Below are 24,258 nucleotides of genomic sequence, written 5' to 3'. Positions count from 1 at the left end.
AGCCTGCTATGCACAGTGGCACAGATTCTGGGTCGTCCTCTAGATGATCCTCAGGCATGTTGTAAACCCAAGCCACTTTCTCTCTCTAAGTGTGGATGGGCTGGCTATCAGAAAAGTAATGAAATGTTAGGAGCTGGTTGACCAGGACGTAATGATCAGGAGACACCATCTACCAAAACTGGGATTGTGTGTTCCAGAGGCAAATAGAAACAATTGGTAGGCTAGGTCTGGGTTTGAATTATCCATATCACTGCTTTGGCCCACCCTCCCAGCCGACCTCCCTACATGCTCAGTCAGTATGGATAAATAAAAAGAGCTTTCTGCTGTTGACTCATTGAATGTGACTTCAGGTAACCTCTTTCCTCTCTGACACCCAGTCTCTTCATTTCTCTTGTAAAAAGAAGTTTCAGAGTAAACCATCTATTGAGAAAGTTAAAAGACTGCCCAAAGAATGGGAGAAAATATTTTCTAATCATATATTTGATAAGAGTCTGTGCTATGCTCAGTCTTGTCTGACTCTTTGCAACCCTATGGAGTATAGCCTGCCAGGCTCCTCTGTCCATGGGATTTTCCCGGCAAGATCACTGGAGTGCCATTTCTGCCTCCAAGGGATCTTTCTGACCCAGGTATCGAAACTGTGTCTCCTACGTCTCCTGTACTGCAGGCAAATTCTTTACCACTGAGCCACTGGGGAAGCCCAATAAGAGTCTAGCATCCAGAATGTATAAAGAAGTCTTTAAAACTCAAGAAATAAAGAGATAAATCACCCAGTCAAAAAACGGGCAAGTTGGAAGAAGTAGATATTTTTCCAAAAAAAGATATACAAATGACCATTAACCCTTGAAGAGATGTGTGCATGCTGTCGCTTCAGTTGTGTCCAACTGTTAGCGACCCAATGGACTGTAGCCCCCCAGGCTCCTCTGTCCATGGGATTCTCCAGGCAAGAATACTGGAGTGGGTTGCTATGCCCTTTTCCAGAGGATCTTCCTGACCCAGAGATCGAACCCATGGCTCTTACATCTCCTGCATTGGCAAGAGGGTTCTTTACCACCAGCACCACCTGGGAAGCCCCTGTAGTCATGAAGGGAATACAAATCAAAACTACAAGATGTCACTTCATATCAACTAAGATGGCTAGAATTAAAAATAAAATAACTGGGGAAATAACAAGTGTTGGTGAGGATGTGTGAAAATTGGAATGTTTGTTCTTTGCTGGTGGGAATGTGAAATGGTACACTCACTATAGAAAACAGTCTATCAGCTCCTGAAAAAGTTAGACATAGAGTTACCGTGTGACCAAGCAATTCCACTCCTAGGTACATACCCAAGAGAAATGAAAATACATGTCCACCCAAAAACTTGTACATGAAGGTTAATAGCAAAGGTATTCACAATACCCCAAAATGTGGAAGTGACCCAAAAGTCTATCAGCTGGTGAATAGCTTGACAAAATGCTATATATCCAGACAATGGAATACCATTTGGGAATAGAAAGGAATGAAGCATGATACATAGGCTGTAACATCGATGAACATTGAAAACCTAAGTAAAAGGCCAAATACAAAAGGGCACATTTTGTATGATTCCATTTATTTGAAGTGTCCAAAATAGGCCTATCGACTGAGACAGAAGACAGGTTAGTGACTGATGGGGGCTGAGGGTAAGGCATGTTGGGGAGTGACTGCTAGTGGGTACAAGGTTTCTTTGGGGGTAATGAAAATGCTCTGGAATTAGTGGTGATGGTGGCACATACTAAAAACCACTGAACTGTACATTTTAAAAGGGTGAATTTTATGGTATGTGAATTATATCTCAATTTTTAAAAAAAGAATGAACTATAGCAGTAGTTTACACATTTGGCTAAATCACAACTACTCCAGAAGCAACCCACCTTCTGGTGATTCCAGGCCTGAAAGTCTGTATGTTTTATATGCTCCTGGGATGGTTCAGATGTAGCCAGGTTTGGGAACCACTCTCCTAGCTCTAACATTCTGGGTCCCTGCCTGTGTCTCTAATGCGAGGTACCTGTAAACAGTTGCACACAGCCCCTTTCTCTGTGGGAGCTGGCCCCTTCTCGGGTTCTGCACACCCTGAGACAGCCAGACCTCACACCCCAAGAAGGACCTGTTGCATTAGCCCCAGAAACAGACCCTTCTTGTGCTCCTGGGGCTGCAGGGTGGTTTCTGACCTCCGAGTCAGGGCTGCTGGTGTTGGCCTTCCCAGGTGTGGGAGCCTCCTTGCCCCTCCTCCGCCTCTCCCTCCGCCTCTCCCTCCAGGGCCTCCTTCAGCAAGGCCTTAGAGCCATTGCTCTCTGCTCCAGTGGCGCCAACACCAGGCCTGCCTGACTGGCCATGTGGTAAAAGAACTCAAACCCCACTGGGGAGTCTGGTAGGGGAGGCAGCCACAGGGATGACCCTCAGGTGCCTGGGAAACCACATGCCTAGGGCATTTTGGCTCTGGTGCCTGGACCAGATTCTGAGGAGAGGGCTCTTAGAGAGGCAGTCCAGGCCCAGTCTTCAGCAGATGAGTGGTTCTGGTCCCCTTCAGGGTGTGTAAAGACCAGAGGGTATATGAAGACAGGAGCATGTGCACAGGCCTAGTAAGGCGCTAGGCTCAGCTGTGAGCCAAGATACTAGGGTCTTGCTCATAGTTTCTCCTTGCCTACCTTTTCTCCTCCAAGCTCATATTCTCTCCTCACAGTATCTGTAACAAAATAATGTTCCTCCCTACCCCACTGATTGAGGGCCGACCTTATGTTGGGCCCAATGCAAAATGCTTTGAGAAACTTGCCTTCATTCCATCCTCACAACAACCTTTTACAGTAGGAAGTACTCTTCTCACTTTACATGAGGAACAAGGAATTCAAAGTTAGTTATTCACTTGATTAGAATTTTGGGGGCACTTGTTATATGCCAGGCACTATGCCAAGTGCTGGGTCTACAGAAAAGAATGAGGTCCAGCCCCTCCTGGAGACTACACTCTATCTCCAAGCAGGAAAGGAGATTTCTAGAAAGAAGTCAAGCTGGGATAGCAAACCAGGTCCACTTGAGTCTATAAGCCCTCCTCTTGCAGGTTGCCCAGTCTTGGCCAGATGTTCCCTCCATGCATTGCAAGACTTCCCAGGGCTGCCCTGTGGCTGCATCTTTCCAGGCATGTGATAAGGGAGCATACAAAATTTAACAAATATTAGTTGTTCACATGCGACCATCATGACTTTTGCTATCATCCCACCCCACCTGTTTCATTACTTACTTGCTATTTTTCCTTAAGTGGACTCACTTCTGAAACAGGAACTTTAGTATTTTCCTCAGTGTCATACTAAGCAATGCTATGTATGAAATCATTTGTGGTATGCTAGTTACATATTCTCCTGCTGCTGCTGCTGCTGCTAAGTCGCCTCAGTCGTGTCCGACTCAGTGCAACCCCATAGACGGCAGCCCACCAGGCTCCACCACCCCTGGGATTCTCCAGGCAAGAACACTGGAGTGGGTTGCCATTTCCTTCTCCAATGCATGAAAGTGGAAAGTGAAAGTGAAGTCACTCAGTTGTGTCCAATCCTAGGGACCCCATGGACTGCAGCCCACCAGGCTCCTCCATCCATGGGATTTTCTAGGCAAGAGTACTAGAGTGGGTTGCCATTGCCTTCTCCGACATATTCTCCTAAAAAACGTTAAAATTAATATATCACTTCAGTTCAGTCACTCAGTTGTGTCTGACTGTTTGTGACCCCATGGACTGCAGCACGCCAGGCCTCCCTGTGCATCACCAACTCCCAGAGTTTACTCAAACTCATGTCCGTTGAGTTGGTTATGCCATCCAACCATCTCATCCTCTGTCATCCCCTTCTCCTCCTGCCTTCAATCTTTCCCAGCATCATGGTCTCTTCAAATGAGTCAGCTCTTTGCATCAGGTGGCCAAAATATTGGAGTTTCAGCTTCAACATCAGTCCTTCCAATGAACACCCAGGACTGATCCCCTTTACGATGGACTGGTTGGATCTCCTTGCAGTCCAAGGGATTCTCAAGAGTCTTCTCCAACACCACAGTTCAAAAGCATCAATTCTTCTGCACTCCGCTTTCTATATAGTCCAACTCTCACATCCATACATGACCACTGGAAAAACCATAGCCTTGACTAGATGGACCTTTGTTAGCAAAGTAACGCCTCTGCTTTTGAATATGCTGTCTAGGTTGGTCATAACTTTCCTGCCAAGGAGTAAGCGTCTTTTAATTTCATGACTGAAGTCACCATCTGCGGTGATTTTGGAGCCCCCCAAAATAAAGTCTGCTGCTGTTTCTACTGTTTCCCCATCTATTTGCCATGAAGTGATGGGACTGGATGGCGTGATCTTAATTGAATGTTGAGCTTTAAGCCAACTTTTTCACTCTCTTCTTTCACTTTCATCAAAAGGCTCTTCAGTTCTTCTTCACTTTCTGCCATAAGGGTGGTGTCATCTGCATATCTGAGGTTATTGATATTTCTCCCGGCAATCTTGATTCCAGCTTGTACTTCTTCCAGCCCAGCATTTCTCATGATGTACTCTGCATAGAAGTTAAATAACCAGGGTGACAATATACAGCCTTGATGTACTCCTTTTCCTATTTGGAAAAAGTCTGTTGTACCATGTTCAGTTCTAACTGTTGCTTCCTGACCTGCATACAGGTTTCTCAAGAGGCAGGTCAGGTGGTATGGTATTTCATCTCTTAAGAATTTTCCATAGTTTATTGTGATCCACATAGTCAAAGGCTTTGGCATAGTCAATAAAGCAGAAATAGATGTTTTTCTGGAACTCTCTTGCTCTTTTGATGATCCAGAAAATGTTGGCAATTTGATCTCTGGTTCCTCTGCCTTTTCTAAAACCAACTTGAACATCTGGAAGTTCACAGTTCACATACTGTTGAAGCCTGGCTTGGAGAATTTTGAGCATTACTTTACTAGCGTGTGAGATGAGTGCAATTGTTCAGTAGTTTGAGCATCCTTTGGCATTGCCTTTCTAAAGGATTGGAACGAAAACTGACCTTTTCCAGTCCTGTGGCCACTGCTGAGTTTTCCAAATTTGCTGGCATATTGAGCTCAGCACTTTCACAGCATCATCTTTTAGGATTTGAAATAGCTCAACGGGAATTCCATCACCTCCACTAGCTTTGTTCATAGTGATGCTTCCTAAGGCCCACTTCACATTCCAGGATGTCTGGCTCTAGGTAAGCGATCACACCATCATAATCATCTGGGTTGTGAAGATCCCTTTTGTATAGTTCCTCTGTGTATTCTTGCCACCTCTTCTTAATAGCTTCTGTTAGGTCCATACCATTTCTGTCCTTTATTGAGCCCACATTTTCATGAAATATTCCCTTGGTATCTCTAATTTTCTTGAAAAGATCTCTAGTCTTTCCCATTCTATTGTTTTCCTCTATTTATTTGCACTGATCACTGAGGAAGGCTTTCTTATCTCTCTTTGCTATTCTTTGGAACTCTGCATTCAAATGGGTATATTTTTCCTTTTCTCATTTGCTTTTCACTTCTCTTCTTTTCACAACTATTTGTAAGGCCTCCTCAGACAGCCATTTGCTTTTTTGCATTTCTTTTTCTTAGGGATGGTCTTGATCCCTGTCTCCTGTACAGTGTCACGGACCTCCATGGATAGTTCATCAGGCACTCTATCTATCAGATCTAGTCCTTTAAATCTATTTCTTACTTCCACTGTATAATCGTAAGGGATTTGATTTAGGTCATACCTGAATGGTCTAGTGGTTTTCCCTACTTTCTTCAATTTAAGTCTGAATTTGGCAATAATGAGTTCATGATCTGAGCCACAGTCAGCTCCCAGACTTGTTTTTGCTGATCACTATTGACATATACATCTTTGTTTAAGGCCACTTAAAATCCTCTCAACAACCTGCAAGATAAGTAATATACTTTGGAGAAACACATGAAGAAAAAGAAAATATAACTCCTCTGGAGATGCTTGGAGATGTACTTGCATGGAGACTGCCTTCATTGCAAAGTTGCTTGGTTACCCTGAGTCTTTAGGGCCCAGAAATGGATCCAGTTGAAGGCTTTGTCTGTTATTCCAAAAGAGCAAGGAGGAAGTGCAGTTGACAAGATGGCGGAATGTCCCACACTCTGCCAGGTGACTCCTCAAGACATCCACTCCCCGTAATCTCCAGCCAAGTCATTCCCCTCACAGAATGTTGGAGACAAAGTGTGAAGGATATGGGTCTCCAGGCTAACTAAAGTAGTCAGAATTTGGGCAGTAAAGCTTCTGGGTGTTACAGAAATCCTGGGGAGGTCTTTGGGTTCTCTCAGGGTTCAGGTCAAGGCTCACTATATCTAGAAAATGCAAGGATCCTGGATCCCAATGGCTGAATGATCCTGGGTAAGTAACTTTATCATGTCTGAAATGGGAAATGAGAGCCTTCTTCACAGACTGGTTGTGAGGGTTAAGTGAGACAAGAATGTATGAGTGGGCTTTGATAATGGCCCATCCAAACGTTTTCATTTTGTGATCATAACTTTTCAACAAATTCAGTAAACATGCTTTGGCCACTTTGGTACACAAAGCATCATTCCACACCCTGTTGGGGAGGGGCAACAATAAGCATGGAGGGGTGTGAATGAGTACAATGAAGTCCCTACAGTCTAGGAGCGCAAGCAAGCAAACAGCTGGATTTAACCTATGAAATGGCCAATCATTTTGGACCCCAAACCCAATACTACCTCTGATATCAGGCAAAGTGAAATAAATACAAATGGAAATGGAGGAGGGAGTGATTTTCTCTCACTGGAAAAATTAGGGAGGGTTTCCATGAGGAAATGACTTTTGACTGAGCCTTGAAGGATGCATTGGATTGTAATCAGCTGCAATCCAAGGAGAAAGGCCTTGCAGGCTAAGAGCAGCGAGAGTGGCAACAATGCCACAACAGTGGGGTCGGGAGCAGCCTGTTTGGGGATGAGGTGGCCTGGGTACCTGGGCAAATGCTCTGCTGGGACCGCTTGGTAGGACCATTATGGAGGGTCTGAGATGCTGGCCTCACCTTCCCCAGGGAGTTGGCAGCTGCTTATTAGCAAACAAGGGACACGGTCATTTCTTTCTGCTTAGTGGGGCAGGTGGCATGAAGTGGGGCAGCAGCCTTCTCACCTTGCAACTAAAGGCTTCTCCTGGCAGCAGGAGAAATTGTAATCAGCCAAAAGAAAGAACTTTCTGCAAGTGAGCTATGGGAACATATTCCAGAATGTCCAAGGAAAGCTGAGGAATCTTTTCCCCTGGAGACCTTGAAAAGCAGGAGAGGTTCTCATCTGTCTGGTTTTAGAAGAATTCTGCCCAGAGGCAGGGGGCCGGACTAGATAACCCATTTGGGTTCTTTCCAGTCTGCAGCCTGGGTGATCTCATTGTTCCCTCTTCCTCTGGATGGGGTTGCCTCGCCCCACCTCGGTCTCATTGGGATTATTCCTGTTGTTAGAGATCTCCCAGGCCCCCAAAGCCACAGCTTTTCCGGTTGGTGACTCATGACCTCGTCAGCACAATCATGCCAGTGTCTAGCCTCCATCCTCCTTGCTGTTAGCTTGAGTAAGCTTAGCCTTTCTCTTTGTAGCTTCCTTTGACGGTGAGGAAACATAGGTTATTATCCTTATATAGCCAAGACTTTCCATGGTCAGCCCTAATGCCAACGTTCCTCTCACCTCTGAAGAGAGTCAGGGCCTCACATATAGAATAGGTTTTAGAGTTGAAGGGCCTAGGTTTGAGTTTTGTTTAGTTGTATGACCTCAGGCAAGTCATTTAAGGGCAGAGATTAAGTCAACTAACACTTGTGGAGCACTTGCTATATGCTCAAATACTGCTGAATGAATCAAATGTAGGTATCTTCCCTATTTTATGGGTAGGAAAACTGAGGCTCTAAGAGGTAAAGTTTCTTGCTCACCATTACACAACTAAAGTAATAAAGCTGGAAATGGAACTCAGACCTCACAGATTCCCAAAGCTGTGCCTTTTCCACACTCTGTGGTGTTACTTCTTGTTTCATCACTCAACCTATTCTGTCATCTGTAAAATGGGGCTTATCCTCTCTGCCCCACAGAGATATTGGGGGGATTAAAAATATACATACTGTATGTGAAAGTGATGTGAAAGACAAAAAGTGCTCAGCAGACACTAGATAATTATGTCTCAATCCCTGATCAATTCTCTGTGCTTCTGCCAACATCTTTGGGAAGCTATTTCTGAGAGCAGCAGGCAGAGTTGGCCTCTCCTTTCCACTATCGCTGGAGGATGGAAGAGACGTCTCTTCTTCCTGAAGTAGAGAACTAGAGAACTCTAGCTCTTATTGCACTGGGTCGAATTCTTTCTTTAGCATGTTTGCCTCCCTAATTCAACTGTAAGCTTCTCCAGCGCACAATGCTGACACACAATAGTACTCAGCAAGTGTTAGTGTTGTTCGCTCAGTCGTGTCCAAATGATGCAGCGACTTGCCCTCACAAACCTGTTCCTTCTCTGTCACTGGTCCAGTCTCCATCCTCCCTACCCAGAGCCCAGCTTCCTAACTGGGCCACCCACCGCTGGCCTCCCAATCCCATGGTCACATGTTTACCTTGGCTGGCTGGCATTCAGTCCTTAGCATGTGACACTCAGCATCGTTCTACCAGGAATGCCCTTCCCTATAATATCCTCTTGTCAAAGTGCATATTGTCTTGTTCGTGCAACTTTCCCTGACCACCCACCTTGTCCAAAACTAAAGGTGATCTCATTTTCCCATGAGCTCCCCTTGCATAGAGTGGGTGCCATTTATAGGACTCCTTAATATCTTCTACCTTCTCAGACAGTTATGTGCATCCCACTATGTGACCTTGGGTAAGTCCTTACCCCTGATATGGGCCTCAGCCTCCAATCTGTGCATATGTGTCCCACGACTCTTCCAACTCTGCCATTCTGGCCTGGCTTCTTTGGGTTCTGGGAGAACAAGACACAAAAGAGCCCTAGTTGAGGCCTTCAACTCTTGACAGCACGTGCCCAGATCCCAGGCCTGAAAATCAGCTGCTCAGATATTTCAAGCTAATTGACTTGGTTAATAAAGGGATAAATAAATATCTACTTAACATGATTACTGTCAGAGGCCTGAGCTACAGAACTTTCCATGCTGGGGTTTTATTGCAGGAGAAGCTAATTAGTTCTAATTAGTTAACTCCCAGGTGCTTAAGGCAGAGGCAGGGGAGAGGAGGGTGTGAGGGAGTGGAAGGCAGGTGGGGAAAGGGAGGAGAAGGTGTTCTCTACTCCCCTCTCTCAGCTGCTTAACTGCCACAGCCAGGCTCAGGACTCATTAGGAAGCCCAGGCTTAGTGATACCTCAGGCACCTCACGCATCTGGGATGAAGGAATGAAGCTCCTTGAGAACCTACTATGGGCTGGGCTCCGAAACAAGCCTGTTCTCTGCATGATCTTGTCTGATCCTTGCAATGACCAGCAGAGGCAAGAACTCTTCATTGTCCTGTTTTCTAGGTGGGGAAACTGAGATGCACAGAAGTTAAGCCCCTTGTCTGAGCTCACACCACAGGGAAGCAGAGGAGCCAGGACTGGATCTGACTGCAAGGCCAGGGTTGCTGTCTTTGGCCTCTGTTATGCCTCCAGGTGACAGCCCCAGAGGGCTCGTGCTGCTCAGAAAGGGATTTGGATAGGCAGTGACCTCCCTTCACTGTGGTACTCAGCCAAGAGGTCTTCCTGGATAGGCCAAACCAGACACAGCCAGAGCTGGCAGGGTACTGAAGAGCTAGTCATCGTTTGATTCAAGAACTCCTCCTCCTTTGATTCTGGTCAAAGCTCTGGGCTGGAAATCCTGCATGACTCAGATCCCCGCCCACAAGGAACTCACATTCAAGGGAAGTGTATGAACATTTGGATAGCAAGTTACTTAACTGTTAAAAATGTACATGAGGAGATACAGCTCTCTTCTATTGCATAATTTCTCTGCTTAGAGAAAAATTTTCCCAGGCTTTGAGGGCCTAAGTCAGAGAATCAGGGTCTCCTTCTGGGATACCACTAAGTCAGAGAATCAGGGTCTCCTTCTGGGATACCACTTGCAGTGTAGGAAGGAGCATGGACTCTGGCGTTTGGATTTGAATCGAGGAGCTGCCACTTATTAATTGTATGATCTTGGTCATATCCCTCTGCCTCTCTTTGTCTGGCCCGCCCTCTCCTGCACCTCACTTCACAACGCTTACCTGCACACACCATCTCCTAACTGGCTTCCCTGCTTCTCTGGAACCCATTCCTCACACTGCAGCCAGAATGAGCTGCTGCCTCATGTGATAACCCCACTGTAAGTCCTTCAAAGTCTTCACCATGGCCTGCGAAGCTTCCATGATCTCTGGCTTCATTTCAGGCCACACTCTCTCACTCACCAAACTCTGCCACACTGGTCTTCTTTATGTTTTAGAAATCTGATCTCTTTTCTACCTCTGGACTTTTGTACCCGTTGTTCTGGCCACCTCAGTGTTCTGACCCCAACCACTTGCATTGCTGGCCTCTTCTCATTCTTAAACATCACCTCCTCAGGGACGTTTTCCCTTTAACCCTATCTCAAACAGCAGTAGCCCCTTTGTTCTCAATTTCAGTACCTTTTGTTTCCATCCAAATACCACATTTGTAATTTTCTAAATTCACTCAAACATGTGTTCTTTATCTATTTCCTCCCACTCAGATAATAAGCAGCATTAGGTCAATGACTTTGTCACTGCCACTGTGTCTTGAACAGCATTTGACACATAGTAGGTGCTCAATATAGACTTGGTACAGATGGAGGGGTGGATGGTTGGAGCAGTGAATGAATGGCCACTTCTTAAAGCTGTTGTGAGGATTAAATGAGCTGATGCATGTTAAATGTCTGGCACAGAGCCCAGCAAAGAGCCCAGCTCAATAGCTAAGTTGAATCTGCACGTGGCTGGCACCCAGCTATTTCCTGAGCCATCCCCACCTTAGTCAGCTAGTACTCCATCCCACCACCCTGCAAGGCCCAGCTCCTACTGCCCTGGAAACAAACCCGTTCTTACCCACAGGCAGTGTGCTAGAGTTGAGTGCCACTTGTTAACGATTCAGGAATTTTACAAGCAGATTGTTAAACTATCAGTAGCTTCAGAGTGGCCACGGAGGGAGTATTTACACCACAGAAATTGACAAATAGTACAAATCACACCCCCACCACGCAAAGAGCCAGTTTACCAGTACACCATCACTAGGCTTCTTTCCTGCTGCTCACCCTGTCAGAGTGCCCTGCCTGAGTTCAGTCTGCCAGCCTTCAAGGCTCAGATCAAGCACTGACTCCCCCCGAAAGCCATGAAGCCTCCCTTATCTCACTCCTGCTGACAGCCTCAGTGCCACAGGTGAGGGTATCTAAGTCAGTGTTTCTGTATATTGATTTTTGTCTTCTTCTTCTCCAAGTAACACAGAAATCTTACCCTCGAAGCTTACTTTTAAAACTGCAAAAGCAAGGGCATGGTTAATACACTTATTTCTTCTAGTCCCTCAGGGTGCCTAGCACAAGACTGGGGACTGGAGAGGTTTTGGTAAAGTGTTTACAGCAGCAAGTGTTCAGTGACAGATGAGTTTGGATAAAGAAGATGTGGTAGGGACTTCTCTTGTGGCCCAGTGGCTGTGACTCCATGCTCTCAGTGCAGGGGGCTTATGTTTGATCCTTGGTCAGGGAACTGGATCCCACATGCTGCAACTAAGACCTGGTGCAGTCAGACAAATACATAAAATAATAGGTTTTTGTTTTTTTTTTTAAAGAAGAAGATGCGGTACATATATACAGTGTAACATTAGCCGTAAGAAAGAATGATAAAACGCCATTTACAGCAACATGAATGGACCTAGAGATTATCATACTGAGTACAGTAAGTCAGACAAAGACAAATATCATGTGATACCACTTATATGTGGAATCTGAAAAATAAAATGATCAAATGAGCTTATTTACAAAACAGAAAAAGACTCACAGACATAGAAAACAAACTTATGGTTACCAAAGGGGAAAGGGGAGAAGGATAAATTAGGAGTTTGGGATTAACACATACACACCACTATATATAAAATAAGTAAACAACAAGAACCTACTGTATAGCACAGGGAAATATACTCAGTGTCTTGTAAAAACTTATAATGTAAAAGAATCTGAAAAAGAAAATATTTTGTGTGTAATACATATATATTGTGTATAATACATATATATGTGTATATAATACATATATGTACACATATACATGACTGAATCAACTTGCTGTACACCTGGAACTAACACAACATTGTAAATCAACTATGTTTCAATAAAAATTAAAAAAGAAAAGGCGACTCAGCAGCAAGCTGATAGAGTGGCTGCTGCTGCTGCTGCTGCTAAGTCGCTTCAGTCGTGTCTGATTCTGTGCGACCCCATAGACGGCAGCCCACCAGGCTCCACCGCCCCTGGGATTCTCCAGGCAAGAACACTGGAGTGGGTTGCCATTTCCTTCTCCAATGCAGGAAAGTTAAAAGTGAAAGTGAAGTCGATCAGTCGTGTCTGACTCTTAGCGACCCCATGGACTGCAGCCCACCAGGCTCCTCCGTCCATGGGATTTTCCAGGCAAGAGCACTGGAGTGGGGTGCCATTGCCTTCTCTGGATAGAGTGGCAGGAGTCTAGAAAAGAGAAACAGGAGCCCTGCATTTGGCACAGCTCAGCCACTGCCTTGCAGTGTGACCTCAGTCCAGTCCCTTTACCTTTCCAGGCCTCAGTTTATCTATCAAAAATGATGTTGATGATTTTTGAAGCTTCCTTCAGACTTCAAGATTTCAAGGACTTGTTCATTGACTGATATGCAAATAAGTGTTCATTATTTGGTGCAAAAGCTATTAGGTATTTTCAAAGAAACAATTACTGGCATACCTTCCACCACGTTCACCACAAGAGAAGACTTAGGAGGGCCTTTAGGACCACTGAACGCAAGGCATTGTTATCCATTCTGCAGATAATGATAGCTAGGATTTACCAAGCTCTTGTGATATGCCAGGTAGTATTCTAAAAACTTGACATTGATTAACCATTTTAACCATCACAACAACATTAAAATGGTAGATACTATTATCAGTGTCCATTTTACAGATGGGGAAGTTAAGGTTCCGACAAGTAAAATAACTTTCCCAAGTCACACAGTTAGGAATAGAATCGAGGCTTGAACTAGGCAGTCTGATTCTAAATCCCATACACCTGACCACTGTGCTGTGCTCCTTTATACAATTTCTCAGAGGAAGTAGCTGCCCTTCAAAGGCCCTGGAGCCCCCAGACAGACAGCTAGCTTTCCCACCTACACCCCAACGGGTCCCATCGTAGTGTAAGCTTTACCAATAGGCAGAATGCCTTAGAGGAAATGTCACATCTGGTTTCCTCCACCTCCCAGCTGTGTGACTCTGGGCAGGTCCCTCTGCCTCTCTGAGCCTCAGTTGTCTCATCTATGTCACACAAGGCTGTTGTGAGAATTAAGAGGGAGGAAATTAGTAGGTAATGATTGTTTCTGTGTATTAATATTTAAATTTGCATTGAATTACCTCTTCTCTTTCTTCTAGAGAGAATTTTTTTTCCCATTTTACAGAGTGAAAATATCCTCAGAAAGGGTAATAATTTCCTCAAAGCCTTGCTGTTAGATGGGGCAGAAAACAGGATTAAAAAGACTCCAAGTTATTTTTGTTTAAATAAGTTTTAAAAAAAAATTTAGAACAGTTTAAGATTTACAGAAAACATTTAGAAGACTGTATGGAGTTCCCATGTATCTGTACCCAATTTCCCCATCTTATATTAGTGTAGTCCATTTGTTACAATTAATGAATTAGTATTAAAGTTAGATTTCCTTAGTTTTAACCTAATGTCCTTTATTCATTCCAGAATTCCATTCAGGACACTGCATTATATCTAATCATCATGTCTCCTTAACTCTTCTGGCCTATGGTTGTTTCTTAGACTTTTCCTTGTTTTTAATGACCTTCACAGTTTATAGGAGTGTTCGTAAGCTACTTGTAGACTGTCCCTCAATCAGGATTTCTCTGATGTTTTTCTCACGGTTAGACTGCAGTTAAGGGTTTAGGGGAGGAAGTGCTCTTCTTATCCCATCATAGCAACAGTATATGCTCTTAGCATGATTTGTCATTGTTGATGTGTATGGTGATCACCTGGCTGAGGTATGTTTGTCAGGTCTCTCCACTGGAAAGTTACTCCGTGTTTTCAGCCCTTTCCATACTGTACTCTTTGGAAGGAAGTTGCTATGCACAGCCCACACTTAAGGTGTGTAGAATGGGGAGATAAGCCTTGCCTCCTTGTGGGAAGAGAATCAACATAAATTATTTGCAATTCTTCTACACAGGAGATTTGCCTCTTCTCCTGTATTTATTTATTTATATTTTCATTCATTCATTTAACCACTTGTTTCTATCACTATAGACTCATGGATGGTCTTCCCAGGTGGTTCTAGTGGTAAAGAACCCACCTGCCAATGCAGGAGACATAAGAGACACAGGTTTAATCGTTGAGTCAGGAAGATCCCCTGAAGGAGGGTATGGCAACCCAGTCGGGTATTCTGGCCTGGAAAATCCCATAGACAGAGGAGTCTGGAGGGCTACAGTCCATAGGGTCACAAAGAGTTGGACATGACTGAAGGGACTTAGCATGCACACACATAGACTCATGGATATTGGTTATTATACTTTGGGTTATAATCTGATACTACATTATTTATCCTGTTGCTCAAATTGATTCAGCTTTAGCCTTTGGGAGCTCTTTAAGTTGGCTCCTGTGTCCCTCTGACCTATCATTGTGGGTTTTATCTTTTCAGCATTTCCTTCCTCTCTGTATCTTTATCTACAAGATACTCCAGGCTCGTCTCATTTGTTTCCTGTGCCAGCCCTAGAATCAACTGCTACTGTGAAGAACTCTGGTTCCTTCATTGGAAAATGATATTACAAACCAAGATCCAGGCACTGGGTGTGTTCATTGCTCCTGGGCCCTCTCAACTAACAGAGTAAGAAGATGTACGTGTGTGTGCTAACTAGTGTGTACACACATATCAGCAAGTGCTCTGTGTAACTATTTGTACCCATATTGAGCTAAACAAGAGTTTACACTCATGTCCCCCCTTCTGATCCATTACCACATGGATTACTCTAGCCTTTTCCTTGCTTATTTGTATACTTGGACTCCAACAGTGAGCAACCTGGCTCCTGCCATTCACTATCTGACTTCATGCTCTTTTATAGCCTTCCTCCCTTACTCCTTCCAGGTTCCCAAGGTCTACCTGGCAGCTGCCTTGGGAAGTAGCTGTGTTCAGCTCTCCTGGGCTATGGGTGGTCCTAGGTGGTGGTGGTGCTTTTACAGCTTGGGAAACTCTTGCTATCAGTCTCTCCCTGGTTTGATTTCCATAGGCAGCCCTCAGAGTCATTCTGAGGGCCTGGGAGGGTTTCCCCAAGTACCTTTCTGTGGGTGACTGAGCCTTTAGACCTGCAGGAATTCATTGCTGATGTGACAGCAGCCCCTCCTCCAACTGCCTGATATGCTAACCTCACTGTCTCATCCCCTACCATTCTTCCCCTTAGCCAGCCACTGGGTTTTCTTGCTAAGCCCTGCTCAGCCTCACAGTTCCTGGCCGGTGGTCTGGAATGACATGTGGTCGAGGATGCAGAGAAAATCGGAATTCCAGGCGTGAGCAACATACCGCATGGAGAGGCTAAGGCTCTTTTGGCCAGAGTTCAGATTAGTCCAGCTCAGTGGCTGTCACCTTGGAGCAGTACGCTCTATGACCCCACACAAGCAGGGCCCTTACCCCAGCCCCACGCCTCAGGAGACCCTGTGCTTTGGAGGACATTCCTCTAAATGTGCTAATGTCCGCTCTGGTGCCGAGTTCCAGCCAGAGCCAGCACTGCCTTCCAGGTAGAGTGCTCTGAGCCCAAACATGAATCCAAGTAGGCCCAGTCCCTGTTTCTCCTCTTTGGGAAACTCTGGCTATACCACATGTGAGGTCAACCAGGTGCCCTGATCTCCTAGATTCATATCTATGGTGTCTTTCTGGGACACTGGAGCTGAGTTGGCACAGTAATTTCTTTCACAAGACCCTGGGAGAGACCAGGTTGCCAGAATGTTTCTAACATGCTGATTTGGGGTAAGTTGAATTGTTTATGTAACAGGGGCCTTACACTCATATACACACATACAAATATATGTCTATTAATTATATAAACATATATATCCCCTCCTCTCCCCCAGGCTTATATACTCTAGGGCAGCCCTTCCTTAGAGTTTATGGAGTTAAAAGTACAGAATGTCCAAGACAGAAGAGTTTTGAAGCCATTTAGCCCAAGGCATTCCTGGTGTATATGCGTCACCCCCTCCCCCACCTCCACTTGCCCCAGAATCTGCTCTGGGTCTGTCTGAACCTGGAGTTGCTGGGGAGGAGAGAGGAATAAGTCTCTCAATGTCTTCTAGGGTCTCCCAGTCTAATAGGAGATACAGGTACAGAAACTGTCACTTTGAGTACAATTAAAAGAATAACCACAGTAATAATAAGAGCTGCCACTTATTTAGCCCTTACTGTGGGCCAGGCACTGCCCTCCATGCTTTGCACACATCGGCTTGTTACGTGTTCTCAATGAGCTCATGAAGCAGGTACTTCCCTATAGTCCTACCTGTAGAAGAGGCAACTGAGGTTCAGAGATGTAAAGCAGTATATGTGTGAGAGCCCAGAGTGCCCTTCAGCTCTGTCTGGCTCCCCAGCCTGAGTCCTTTCATACTCTCAGGCCTCAAGCCTGAAGAAATGGAGGCCAAGTGGACTAAGGTTACTTGCCCAGAAAGAAAGGAGTTGAATCCAGTGCTGTCTGCCCTCAGCCCTGTGGGGAAGCCGCTGCGTTTTGACAGAAAGTCAGTGGCATGTGTCCACAGTCCTGGCTCTCCTCTCCTGTCATGGTCTCATCTCCTGGCACAGCCCCAGCCCCGGCCTGAGCCGGGCCAGCCATGTGGCTAGCACATCTCCCTTTCAACTCTGCCAGGCCTGCAGCTGGCCCACCCCCTGTGTGCCCCTCCAGGGCCCAGCCCTCTCTCCTCGGTCAACGAGGCAGCCCTCCTTCCGTTCAGCATTCCTGCCAGCTGGTGTGTGAGCCCTGTGCAAGGAGGCTGGGTTGCCATGGCAGCCAGGGAGGGCTGGTGGGAGGGGGGGGGCACTGTGGTGCAGAGCTCCTGACCTCCCTAGGAAGGGAGGCTGTGGCCCTGGGCCTGGTAAGTGCTTTGGCAGGTCACCTTAGAAGGCCTGCCCCCACCCAACCCTGGCTCTCTGCCCCCACCGGGTGTGCTTTAAGAGCTTTCACCACACAGAGAAAGGGATGAGCTGAGGAGAAAAAATGCCCAGGCCCTTCAGAGCTCAAGCCCAATATAGCAGAACTAATTTGAAATGTCACTTAGGGCAGTCTCATTCCCAGCCAGCGAAAAGCTGGTTTATTTACATAGTCGGCAATGGCAGGAGGCCAAGAAACCTGCCATGCCAGGGTGTAGGGGATGGGCGGCTGAGAGCCCTGGCTGTGGCCCCTTGGCCTGGCCCTTGCTCAGAACCACCATCTGGAAACCCCTGTGGCAGAAGGGCCAGATCCCATGGACCCCACGCATGCCTCCCTCACTCCAGCCAGTATCCCCCCACCCCTCAGGGCCCCAGGTCAGAGCAGGAACTTCTAGTGACTGCCTTGGCACCAGTTCTGTGCCAGGCACTCTGCTGCACATTCGACATGGTTTTCTCCTTGAACCATTGCCAAGCTCTGAGAGGAGGAGTGATTAGTCCCCCGTCACAAATGAGGAAACTGAGGTGGGGAAGGATGTATGAGTTTCTAGGGGTTAGATAGCCAGGAAGTGGCAGTTGGGATTTAAATCAAGGTCTGTCTGGCTCCTGAGTGCATGCTTCTCCTCTCCCACCCCTGTACCCCCCATATCCATACCCTGCATCTTCATTCCTTGGCTTCTGCCAGCCACTACCCAAGACATGGCCTGTGTGAGCCACTGGGCCTATCAGTTGATTGCCAATGGCCTTTTTCAGCTCAGCCCCTATGGGCCCTACCAGTGAGCCACTGGTCTGGGGACTGACAGGCCTGGGGCCGGTCAGGGTGTGTTTGGGCCCCCAGCAAGAGAATGGAGTCTGTTCCTGGTGCCCACCTGTGTGCTTCAGTTAGGAAGACACAGTTTTGTGGCTGAGAGGGGGCACAGAGAACTGGTAGTCCTGTCTGTACTTCATTCTATTATGTACTAAACGTGTTCTGGTTGTTTGTTGTTGGCTTTTCAGTAGGCCAGTCGTGTCCAACTCTTTGCAACCCCATGGACTGCAGCACACCAGGTTTCCCTGTCCATCTCCAACTCCCAGAGCTTCTCAAACTCATGTCCATAGAGTCGGTCATGCCATACAACCATCTTACCTTCTGTCACCCCCTTCTCCTCCCGCCTTCAATCTTTGCCGGCATCAGGGTACTGAACATCTATTATGTACCTGGAACTGTGCTGGGTGGGAGGGGGTACAAGGGCAAGAAAGATGTAGTCTCTGTCCTCACAGAACATCTAGTCACATTCCACAATAATAACCCAACAAGGGTTAACATCAAGTGGTCTATGCCAGGCACTATTTTAAGCGGTGGATTCATCTATATAACCCCTTTTGTGAGGCTATGAGGTAGTACTGTTGTTATTCCCCATTTTCCAGATGAGGAAACAGAGCCATTGAGAGGGAAAATATCTTGTCCAAAGTCATACAACTAGAAAGTAACAAAGGTGGGGTTTGAAACCAGGCAGACCACCTTCAGAACCCACAGTCTCAACCTAGCATTATCTAGAATAAAAGGAAGAGGACCAAACACTGCAAGGAGAAGAGTCAGGAGTAGACAAAGAACAGGTCTGCCAAGGGCACTTTGGTGGGCAAGCATGGAAAGATTTTGCCAACTAGAGACCCTCCCCATGCATTTCTCTAGAGGGAAGGAGCTCAAGGGTGGCCCAAGCTACCCTCAGAGAAGTCAGCCCACTCTATCAGATTTTGTCTCTGTTTTTCTTAGGTTTCCTATTCTGGTTGATTGCTAGAACCCAGAGGCTCAGTCAGCCAGGGGTTAATGCTCTGAGGGGCCCCCTGGAGAAGGGCCTGCTCTCCGTGCCAGGGCCCTGGGGAGAGGATGTGACTGGAATCAGCTGGGAACCATTAAGAACGCTGGCGAGGCAGACTGAGGTGGGGAGGGGTGTGGAGAAGGCCCAGAACCCAAGGCCAGGGTGTGGTAGGTGGCCAGCTAGCAGGCTCTGAGCTGAGGGGGCAAACACAGGTCCAGACAAGGAGTGGGAGCTGCTTAGCCCAAAGTGGAGACCCTGGTCTCTAAGTGATCCTCCCTGAGGCTGCAGATGAAGGGAGCAAACATCTGGAGAGAAGGCTCAGACTGGAAATGGAGACTTGAGCTGGTGGGTGGAGGAGGGGGTTGGTTGTCTTTTAAGACCCAGGCTCCTTGGAGAGTTGGTAAACCCTCATCCATACTCTACTTTGCTGTGTGCCCTTCTAGGATTTTCCAAAGCAGCCCAGAGGGCAAGAGAGACCTCAGTGGCACTAAGGGCTAACCTGTTCCCTCCCCCTGACCCCAGTCCTATCCCAGCACCCACCAGCTGTACATTCCCCTCAACAGAAAGGAGCACATAGGACCTGCCTTTGCAAATGCCACGAGCTCTGGAGAGTTTTATCCGCTAAGTGCTTCTTGACCTAGAAACCCAAGGAGGAGTGTGCAGGGGAGTGGCTGCTGTGTGGGTAGGAGGCCCAGCCAAGCTTCCCAGGCTGTTGGCTCAGAGCTGGCACTGAGGCTGCCTTGAGGAAAGGGGGCAGAGAAGCTGGCATGTTGGTAGCAAAGCTGCTGACTTTGGGGGCCCAGTTTGGGGAGGAGGGGGAAGCTCAGATCCTGCTTGAGCTGAACTAGAGCTTCAGTAAGCTCCACAGAGCCGGGGGGACGGTGGGACATGTCACCAGAGGCTGCTGATACCTGGGAGAGGCTCCACAGAAGATTGGGCTTCCCTGGTAGCTCAGCTGGTAAAGAATCTTCCTGCAACACGGGAGCCCTGGGTTTGATCCCTGGGTTGGGAAGATCCCCTGAAGAAAGGAAAGGCTACCTACTCCAGTATTCTGGCCTGTAGAATTCCATGGACTATTCCATGGGATCACAAAGAGTCAGACACAACTGAATGACTTTCACAAAAGATTGATCCCGAGCTAGGGTTCCTCTAACTTACTTGGCTAGGGGTCCCCAGGACCTCTGAGCACCTGTGGGACAGGCACTTTTCAGTCCATGCTGAGACCCCCATGACATCTCAGCTGGCCTTGAAAAAACAGTTGGTCAGCAGAAGGAAAAAAACACTTTGGAGAGCCAAAGCCTGAGTGAGCTGGGAGTGAGCTGGGAGAAAGTGACTGGAGCTACCTTGAAGTTTCTCAGAAATGTCATCTAGTTGCCTCCTAGCCTGATAGAGGGATTCTCCAGGTTCCGTCTCCTTGAACTCCATTCCCCTACCCCAGGTCTCTCCTTACAGTCCTCCAGTGACTCTCCATTCTCCCCAATGCTCTCCACTTGCCCATTCTCTCCTGCTACCTCCTTGCGCATGAAGACTTCCAACATCGATGTTCAGATGCAACATCAAAGTACAAAGTACAAGTTCCCATCCCTGGCCTATCATCCCCAGAGTAGGTGGCCAGGATCTGGTGGGGTCCCTGTGAGCCCTGTGTGGGCAGGGCAGATGCATCCTTATGGGTTTCTCTTCCTCAGCAGAGGACTGCCAACTTGGGCTACTGCAGGGGAGACAAGTGCGGGGAAGAAGTGGGGCCAGCTGGACAGGGTGGAGCTGCTCAGCTGTACCCCAGCTCCCAACAGCCTCGGCAGCGAGGGCCATCTGGCCCACTGAGGCACTTACAGAAAAACACATGGGCATGGAGCAGGGTGCCGCTGAGCACAGGCTGCAGCAGAAAGCAGATGGGCTCAGGTTCCCCTTCTTTTGCATTCTTCTCCTTCAGCTTCTCACAGAACAACTCTTGCTGGCCCTGATCCTAAGTTCCAGGTAAGCACTGGGCACCAGCAGTAATTGCCAGAACTCTCCAGTTTTCTCCATCCTTGTGTCTGTCCTTTGGAATCCCCACTGGCTGCCCATCTGGGAGTCAGGACGGGCTCTGTACTCCCCCTTCCCTACATCCACATCAATCAACCATTAGGTCACCAACCCTTGCCCATTTCAACTCCTAAACCTCTCTCCTATTTTTCTTGTTTGTGTCTTTCACTAACACTTCCCTAGTCATCAAAAAACCAACAACACTACCTACCTTTTACTAAAAGCCTCAGATATGCCAGATTCTGAACTCAATATTTACATGTATTTGCCTCCGTTAATCCTCCCACCAACAACTCTCTGGCAGCTGTCCTCTTATCGACTCCATTTTATAGATGAGAGAAACTGAATCCCAGAGCCGTGAAGTCCCTTGCTCGATGACATACACTTAGCACAGGGCAGAGCCGGGAGTCCAACTTGGGCAGTCCGCTTCCAGAACACAGGCACACCCAGACTCACTGCGCTCTGCTGCCCTCTTTCTTTCCTCCCAGCAGCCCCACGTCTCTCTCATCAGCTGCCAGAGTGGTTTCTCCAAAGCCCAGCACCAACCATGCCTATTTGTCCCCTGGTGCAGTGCCCTATTCTGGCTTTTATTAAAGCATCGACCCATCCCTCCTCACTGCCATTGTGCTAGCCCAGGCTGCTGGCATCTCTGGCCTCCCAACTTCTCCATTCAGCTATCAGCTGCTTGAGAGCAGGGGCTGGTGTGTCTTGCTCACCAGCAAAGTGCCCCCTGAACACAGATGGCACCAGGAAAACACTCACTGTGTCAACGGATGGAAGAATGGCCTCCTGCCTCCTGTCTGATCCCTGCCAGTGCATTCTCCATGCTACTGTCAGAGGAATCTTTCCCGGAACAACCCCGAGCATGTCACTGCTCTGCTCTGAACCCATCCCTGAAAATTTGATCCCCAGATTCTACTTCTAGGAATTTATCCTATCACTACACACACACACACACAGACACACACACACACACAAGGAATGACAGCCACACAGATTATTCATCGCAGCCTTGTTTCTAATTGCAAATGATTGGAAATAACCTAAATGTCCATCAGTTAGAGCCTCCGTAATTCTTGTGAGATGAGGAAGCACTTTAGCGGCTGACATGAAACAGCCTCCAAGGCGTAATTGGTGGAAAAGGAAAGTACAGAAGGGGGGCTATGATAACATTTATACAAAACAAAAAAGGGAAAATACATAAATATATTTGCTATATATGTTAATCTATTTGCCTTTAAAATTTTGGACTGTATGAATATATTGTCTACCCCCAAAATGTAAACCTTAGTATTTAAAATATAATCATGTAAACCACAAATAATACAAATTATAAGCAAACAAAACAGTCTCCCATCAGTTATACACCCAAATTTGCCCATGCTGTTTCCTCAACCTAAATTGTGCTTCCTCTGCTTTCTAGCTTCCAAATGTCTGCATCTGGGCTGTCCACTATGGTGGCCATAAGCTGCATGTGGGTCTTAAGCACTTGCAATGTGACTAATCCAAATTGAGATGTGCTGTAAGTATTCAAATACACACCAGAATTTGAAGATTCAATGTGAAAAAAGAGTGTTAAATATCTATATAATTTTCTCTATTGATTACATGTTGATATAATATTTTATTTTTTATTGAAGTATAGTTGATTTACAATGCTTCAGATATATAGCAAAGTGATTCAGCTTTATATATATGCTATATATATATATATATATATATATATATAATCCTTTTAAGATTCTTTACCATTATAGGTTATCACAAGATATTGAATATAGCTTTCTGTACTATACAGTAGGTCTTTTTTGTTTATTTATTTTATATATAGTTGTGTGTATCTACTACCCCACAATTGCACTCATCTCACACGCTAGTAAAGTAATGCTCAAAATTCTCCAAGCCAGGCTTCAGCAATACGTGAACCATGAACTTCCAGATGTTCAAGTTGGATTTAGAAAAGGCAGAGGAACTAGAGATCAAATTGCCAACATCCGCTGGATCATCAAAAAAGCAAGAGAGTTCCAGAAAAACATCTATTTCTGCTTTATTGACTATGCCAAAGCCTTTGACTGCGTGGATCACAATAAACTGTGGAAAATTCTGAAAGAGATGGGAATACCAGACCACCTGATCTGCCTCTTGAGAAACCTGTATGCAGGTCAGGACGCAACAGTTAGAACTGGACATGGAACAACAGATTGGTTCCAAATAGGAAAAGGAGTACATCAAGGCTGTATATTGTCACCCTGCTTATTTAACTTCTATGCAGAGTAAATCATGAGAAACTCTGGGCTGGAGGAAGCACAAGGTGGAATCACGATTACAGGGAGAAATATCAATAACCTCAGATATGCAGATGACACTACCCTTATGGCAGAAAGTGAAGAACTAAAGAGCCTCTTGATGGAAGTGAAAGAGGAGAGTGAAAAACTTGGCTTAAATCTCAACATTCAGAAAACTAAGATCATGGCAACCAGTCCCATCACTTCATGGCAAATAGATGGGGAAATAGTGGAAACAGTGGCAGACTTTATTTTTGGGGGCCTCCAGAATCACTGCAGATGGTGACTGCAGGCATGAAATTAAAAGACGCTTACTCCTTGGAAGGAAAGTTATGACCAACCTAGACAGCATATTTTAAAAAGCAGACATTGCTTTGTCAACAAAGGTCCATCTAGTCAAGGCTATGGTTTTGCCAGTAGTCGTGTATGGATGTGAGATTTGGACTACAAAGAAAGCTGAGCACAGAAGAATTGATGCTTTTGAACTGTGGTGTTGGAGAAGACTCTTGGGAGTCCCTTGGACTGCAAGGAGATCCAACCAGTCCATTCTAAAGGAGATCAGTCCTTAGTGTTCATTGGAAGGACGGATGTTGAAGCTGAAACTCCAGTACTTGGCCACCTGATGCGAAGAGCTGACTCATTTGAAAAGACCCTGATGCTGGGAAAGATTGAGGGCAGAAGGAGAAGGAGACGACAGAGGATGGGATGGTTGGATGGCATCACCAACTCAATGGACATGAGTTTCAGTAAACTCTGGGAGTTGGTGATGGACAGGGAGGCCTGACGTGCTACTGTTCATGGGGTCGCAAAGAGTCGGACATGACTGAGCGACT

The sequence above is a fragment of the Bos taurus genome, chromosome X, assembly GCF_002263795.3.
Source record: "Bos taurus isolate L1 Dominette 01449 registration number 42190680 breed Hereford chromosome X, ARS-UCD2.0, whole genome shotgun sequence".
Classification (NCBI taxonomy): domain Eukaryota; kingdom Metazoa; phylum Chordata; class Mammalia; order Artiodactyla; family Bovidae; genus Bos; species Bos taurus.
Note: the sequence above shows the minus strand (reverse complement) of the source record.